Below are 6,922 nucleotides of genomic sequence, written 5' to 3'. Positions count from 1 at the left end.
TGGAAGACATTGATAGTGAGGGGAACAGCTTTACATAGTGTCCTGAGTCAAGTGAACTTTAATATCATATCCCTACACTGTCACTTCCCACTGCCTGGCCACCAGGAGTGAGCAGCTTTTTCCACCATGCCTTTCTGTCACAATGTACTATCTCACCACAGGAACAGAAGCAACAGAAGCAACCAAACTGGAATTAATACCCTGAAGTCATAAGCCAATTAAAAGGTTCCTCTTTTTAATCTCAAATATTTTGACACAGAAATGGAAAATTAACATAACTATATTTTAAGAGTTTTAATTTCTTTTGTTTACTTACAAGTGTGTACTTGTATGAATGCATGTTATATATGTGCAGGTGCCCTTGGAGGCTACAAGAGGATGTTGGGTCCCCTAGAACTGGTATTATAGGTACCTATGAACCACAGGTTGTGGGTGTTATGAACTTGGGCTTTCTGGAAGAGCAGGAAGCACTATGTTTGTTTGTTTTGTGAAATGTTTTCTTTTTTTCATTTTTATTAGATATTTTCTTTATTTGCATTTCAAATGTTAACCCCTTTCCTAGTTTTCCCTCTGAAAATCCCCTATCCCCTCCCCCTCCCCCTGCTCCCCAATCTACCCACTCCCATTTCTGGTCCTGGCATTCTCCTATACTGGAGCATAGAACCTTCACAGGACTGAGGGCACTCTTAAATTCTTACCCATCTCTCCAGTTCCACAACTACAGGTTTTTCCCCATGGTGTTTTTAAAATCACATGAGTTGCTTGATAATATTCAGGCAATATTAGCAGAGGTAGACATAGACATTGGTTTATATTCTAGATCTATTTTTTGTGTGTCCTTAATTAAGTTACTGAGCTCTGCAAGACTACCTGTTCCTAATCCACAAAACTATCTTGATAATAATATATAAGTCTCTGGTATGCATTAATCATACAATAATGAACTCTTGTTTTATCTCATTCTTGTCATTCCATGATCATGACTTTTTATTGGCTTTCAGATGAAGAAAATAAAATGAGCCAAAATCAGACTTGATCTTCATTTTATTTTTCAACATGGAGAATTGCTTTAATTCACTACTCCAGAAACAAGTACTGACAAATATGACTATATGACTGATAACCCGAGTCTTTCATCTTGTTTTTAATTTCCTTGGCTTGTCTTTATGAATCCTTACTTCAGATGTGAATCTCTTTTTTCTAGGAGACTATCATTTATGGTAGGATAAACAGAAGGATAGTACTGTTTGGCTCTTAATAGGCAACGACAGACTCTTCTACAGCATTTTAGCAAGTAGGAGAATAAGGGCAAGTAGATAAATGGTTTAAGGTGAAAATGATGGCATAAGTATTATTGAAACAAATTCAGCTGAAACAAATTCTTGTTTTATTTTATTATTTTGTATTTTTGAGATTATAGTATAATCACATTTCTCCCTTACCTGTTCTCCCTTCAAATCCTTCCATAAGCCCCTGCTTGCTTCCTTTCAAATTTATGGACTTTATTTTCATTAATTGTTGTTTACACAATTGTGTACATTCACAAACATTTCTTTTTTTCCCTTAAATAGTTGTTTACTGGCAGTGGGCTGGAAGGGATGGCAGATTTAGCCTTCACAGACAACACTGCACACATGAGGGCAGCAAGAGTGATGGAAAAGAGCCTGAAGGCCACTCTTCAATAGCAAGTGTGTAGGCAGGAGCCTGGAGTGTTGATTGCAGCAGCCTTAGATTAGCTCTGGTTAGTAGGCATGGTTAGAGATGAAGAGAAATTCACTGGCTGTGGCTCCAGTCTGGCCACTTAGTGTATACTTTCCTTGACAAGCGAGGCTGTTGTCCAGGGCTCTCTTGATGTACTCCTCCTGGGCTGCCTTCAAGTTCTCCTCCTTCCCACCCCAGGCCTTTAGAGCAGAGGCCTGCAAGGCTCGGTCATAGGAGAAAGTCCCATGACTTCAGCAGGGGACACTTGATAGCGTTGAGGTTGATGGATGCCTCTTCCTCAGTCTGCCCTCCAGACAGGAAAATGACCCCAGAGATAGCAGGGGGCACTGTGCGACAAAGTGATGTGACTGTTGCCATGGCAATCTCCTCACTGGAAAATTTCTGGGTGCAAGTATGACCAAGGGTGACCATGTTGGGCTTCAACAATGTGCCTTCCAGATAGACATGGTGGTCACTCAGCACCTTGTAGACAGCTGCCAGTACCTTCTCAGTTACATACTGGCAACACTTCAAGCCATGGTCCCCATCAGGGAGAATTTCAGGCTCTACAATGGGTACAATACCATGCTGCTGGTAGATGCTGGCATAATGGGCCAGAACATTGGCATTTTCCATGATGGTAAGGGCTGAGGGAGTATGTTTCCCAATCTCTAGCACACAGCACCACTTACCAAAGTCAGCTCCATCCTTGTTATACTGGGCACAGCGTTCAGACAGCCCATCCAGCCCTTGGGTAGTAGTCTCACCATTGGTTCCTGCCAGGGGCACCACACCCTTATCTACCTTAATGCCCACAACACCACCCTTGGATTTGATAACTTGGGGAAAAGGACGTCCATCATCTGCCTTCCCGTACAGTGTCTCATGCAAAAGGATCACAACCCCAATGCAGGAATTCACAAGGTCACCAGCAGTCAGCAGCAACTGGCGGTAGAATTGCCTGTTCTCCTTGGTGTTCTCGGTGCCAAAGGACTGCAGGCGCTTGCCAATGCTTCCAGTGGACTCATCTGCAGCCAGGATGCCCTTGCCCAGATCCACAATTCAGTGAGCGATGTCAGACAGCTCCTTCTGCTCCGGGGTCAGTTCTGGGTATGGGTAGAGCATAGTTCCGGTGGTAGTACTTTCCTTTCCTAAATCTATCTGTTGCTGGGTGTTCTCCAGCCCAGAGTGGGGTTGCTCATTGGCAGCTGGGGGAAAGGAAAAAGCCAGAGCCAGGGACAGGCGGGTCATGTTGAACCTGGACACATCTTGCCTGTGCATTGCCATGGATCACCTTGCCTGGCACTGGGTGGGGTGTGTCTGATGGGTATGCCGGTGGTTAGGCGAAAGGACTAAGGAGCGAACACGCCTAGGGTCACCAGAACCTCGTTCTGTGATGCATTCCAAGAGAACGTAGCATATTCAGCAGGGATGGAGGTGGGGGCCAATGGACTGCAGATACTTGCCAATGCTTCCAGTGGACTCATCTGCAGCCAGGATGCCCTTGCCTGGAGCCACAATTCCGGGGCATATTAGAGATACCTAGTACTTTCTGGTATCACTTCCATCTGGAAACAAATAATAAGATGCATGGCTGCAAGGAGAGTTGGGAAGCCTAGAAAATCACAGCAAAGAGTAGATAGAGAACAACTTTAGATTAGTAAAAGAAACAATTCTTATCAACATTGGGTTCTAGGCAGTGTGTGGAAGTAGAAAAATCTCCCTGGTTGGGTTTTTTAGTTAAAATAAAATGAAAGAAAGAGAGAGAGAGAGAGAGAGAGAGAGAGAGAGAGAGAGAGAGAGAGAGAGAAAGACAGAAAGAAAGAAAGAAAGAAAGAAAGAAAGAAAGAAAGAAAGAAAGAAAGAAAGAAAGAAAGAAAGAAAGAAAGAAGGAAAGAAAGAAGGAAAATGGAAAACCTCTACTGGTACCTTAAGAAAAGTATTAAGCCAGAAGTCTTCCATCTTTGAGCATGAGCAAATGCTGAGAAGCCTCTCCCCCCTTTTTCAAATCTTACACAGCAGCTCTGATGTGCATATGAACATAGTCACAGAGGCTGTGGCAGCATACACAAAGTCTGCACAGGTTTAACTCTGAAAGGATCCCAGTGCTGAGAGGGGGAAGTAAACAGAAGCTCTTAGTCCTAACCAAGAAGCGATCTCCAACTGACATCTACTTCCAAACAAAAAGTTAGTTCTTACCAATGGAGACTCACTGGGAATATTAACCACATTTGTTTACGAGGAACCATCTTTAAAATGTTCTTACAATCAATCATTTTGAACAAAAGAAAGATAAGTCCAGCATGTCTATATCTTCAAATTCCTTCCCTCTTCCTGGGCAAAGCAACAGGTCACCTTGAGAAGTACCATGGGCCCCAGAAAATTTTTTTTTTTTGTTTTTTGTTTTTTTTGTTTTCTAAGTTATGAATGTTATTTTTTTTTCCATTTTTTATTAGGTATTTAACTCATTTACATTTCCAATGCTATACCAAAAGTCCCCCATATCCACCCACCCCCACTCCCCTGCCCACCCACTCCCCCTTTTTGGCCCTGGTATTCCCCTGTACTGGGGCATATAAAGTTTGCAAGTCCAATGGGCCTCTCTTTCCAGTGATGGCCGACTAGGCCATCTTTTGATATATATGCAGCTAGAGTCAAGAGCTCCGGGGTACTGGTTAGCTCATAATGTTGTTCCACCTATAGGGTTGCAGATCCCTTTAGCTCCTTGGCTACTTTCTCTAGCTCCTCCATTGGGAGCCCTATGATCCATCCATTAGCTGACTGTGAGCATCCACTTCTGTGTTTGCTGGGCCCCGGCATAGTCTCACAAGAGACAGCTACATCTGCGTCCTTTCAATAAAATCTTGCTAGTGTATGCAATGGTGTCAGCGTTTGGATGCTGATTATGGGGTGGATCCCTGGCTATGGCAGTCTCTACATGGTCCATCCTTTCATCTCAGCTCCAAACTCCGTCTCTGTAACTCCTTCCATGGGTGTTTTGTTCCCAAATCTAAGGAGGGGCATAGTGTCCACACTTCAGTCTTCATTCTCCTTGAGTTTCATGTGTTTAGCAAATTATATCTTATATCTTGGGTATCCTAGGTTTGGGGCTAATATCCACTTATCAGTGAATACATATTGTGTGAGTTTCTTTGTGAATGTGTTACCTCACTCAGGATGATGCCCTCCAGGTCCATCCATTTGGCTAGGAATTTCATAAATTCATTCTTTTTAATAGCTGAGTAGTACTCCATTGTGTAGATGTACCACATTTTCTGTATCCATTCCTCTGTTGAGGGGCATCTAGGTTCTTTCCAGCTTCTGGCTATTATAAATAAGGCTGCTATGAACATAGTGGAGCATGTGTCCTTCTTACCTGTTGGGGCATCTTCTGGATATATGCCCAGGAGAGGTATTGCTGGATCCTCCGGTAGTACTATGTCCAGTTTTCTGAGGAACCGCCAGACTGATTTCCAGAGTGGTTGTACAAGCCTGCACTCCCACCAACAATGGAGGAGTGTTCCTCTTTCTCCACATCCTCGCCAGCATCTGCTGTCACCTGAATTTTTGATCTTAGCCATTCTGACTGGTGTGAGGTGGAATCTCAGGGTTGTTTTGATTTGCATTTCCCTGATGATTAAGGATGTTGAACATTTTTTCAAGTGCTTCTCTGCCATTCGGTATTCCTCGGGTGAGAATTCTTTGTTCAGTTCTGAGCCCCATTTTTTAATGGGGTTATTTGATTTTCTGAAGTCCACCTTCTTGAGTTCTTTATATATGTTGGATATTAGTCCCCTATCTGATTTAGGATAGGTAAAGATCCTTTCCCAATCTGTTGGTGGTCTTTTTGTCTTATTGACAGTGTCTTTTGCCTTGCAGAAACTTTGCAGTTTCATTAGGTCCCATTTGTCGATTCTCGATCTTACAGCACAAGCCATTGCTGTTCTGTTCAGGAATTTTTCCCCTGTGCCCATATCTTCAAGGCTTTTCCCCACTTTCTCCTCTATAAGTTTCAGTGTCTCTGGTTTTATGTGAAGTTCCTTGATCCACTTAGATTTGACCTTAGTACAAGGAGATAAGTATGGATCGATTCGCATTCTTCTACACGATAACAACCAGTTGTGCCAGCACCAATTGTTGAAAATGCTGTCTTTCTTCCACTGGATGGTTTTAGCTCCCTTGTCGAAGATCAAGTGACCATAGGTGTGTGGGTTCATTTCTGGATCTTCAATTCTATTCCATTGGTCTACTTGTCTGTCTCTATACCAGTACCATGCAGTTTTTATCACAATTGCTCTGTAGTAAAGCTTTAGGTCTGGCATGGTGATTCCGCCAGAAGTTCTTTTATCCTTGAGAAGACTTTTTGCTATCCTAGGTTTTTTGTTATTCCAGACAAATTTGCAAATTGCTCCTTCCAATTCGTTGAAGAATTGAGTTGGAATTTTGATGGGGATTGCATTGAATCTGTAGATTGCTTTTGGCAAGATAGCCATTTTTACAATGTTGATCCTGCCAATCCATGAGCATGGGAGATCTTTCCATCTTCTGAGATCTTCTTTAATTTCTTTCTTCAGAGATTTGAAGTTTTTATCATACAGATCTTTCACCTCCTTAGTTAGAGTCACGCCAAGATATTTTATATTATTTGTGACTATTGAGAAGGGTGTTGTTTCCCTAATTTCTTTCTCAGCCTGTTTATTCTTTGTATAGAGAAAGGCCATTGACTTGTTTGAGTTTATTTTATATCCAACTACTTCACCGAAGCTGTTTATCAGGTTTAGGAGTTCTCTGGTAGAATTTTTAGGGTCACTTATATATACTATCATATCATCTGCAAGAAGTGATATTTTGACTTCCTCTTTTCCAATTTGTATCCCCTTGATCTCCTTTTGTTGTCGAATTGCTCTGGCTAATACTTCAAGTACTATGTTGAAAAGGTAGGGAGAAAGTGGGCAGCCTTGTCTAGTCCCTGATTTTAGTGGGATTGCTTCCAGCTTCTCTCCATTTACTTTGATGTTGGCTACTGGTTTGCTGTAGATTGCTTTTATCATGTTTAGGTATGGGCCTTGAATTCCTGATCTTTCCAAAACTTTTATCATGAATGGGTGTTGGATCTTGTCAAATGCTTTTTCTGCATCTAACGAGATGATCATGTGGTTTTTGTCTTTGAGTTTGTTTATATAATGGATTACATTGATGGATTTTCGTATATTAAACCATC

General features: G+C 42.1%; 1 pseudogene; it reads right to left on the bottom strand.

The window, feature by feature from the left end:
• Positions 1,561–3,132, bottom strand: Gm8659 (predicted gene 8659; annotated as a pseudogene).

This window comes from Mus musculus, chromosome X (assembly GCF_000001635.26).
Source record: "Mus musculus strain C57BL/6J chromosome X, GRCm38.p6 C57BL/6J".
NCBI classification, from domain to species: domain Eukaryota; kingdom Metazoa; phylum Chordata; class Mammalia; order Rodentia; family Muridae; genus Mus; species Mus musculus.
This window is presented reverse-complemented; position numbering and strand designations above follow the sequence as displayed.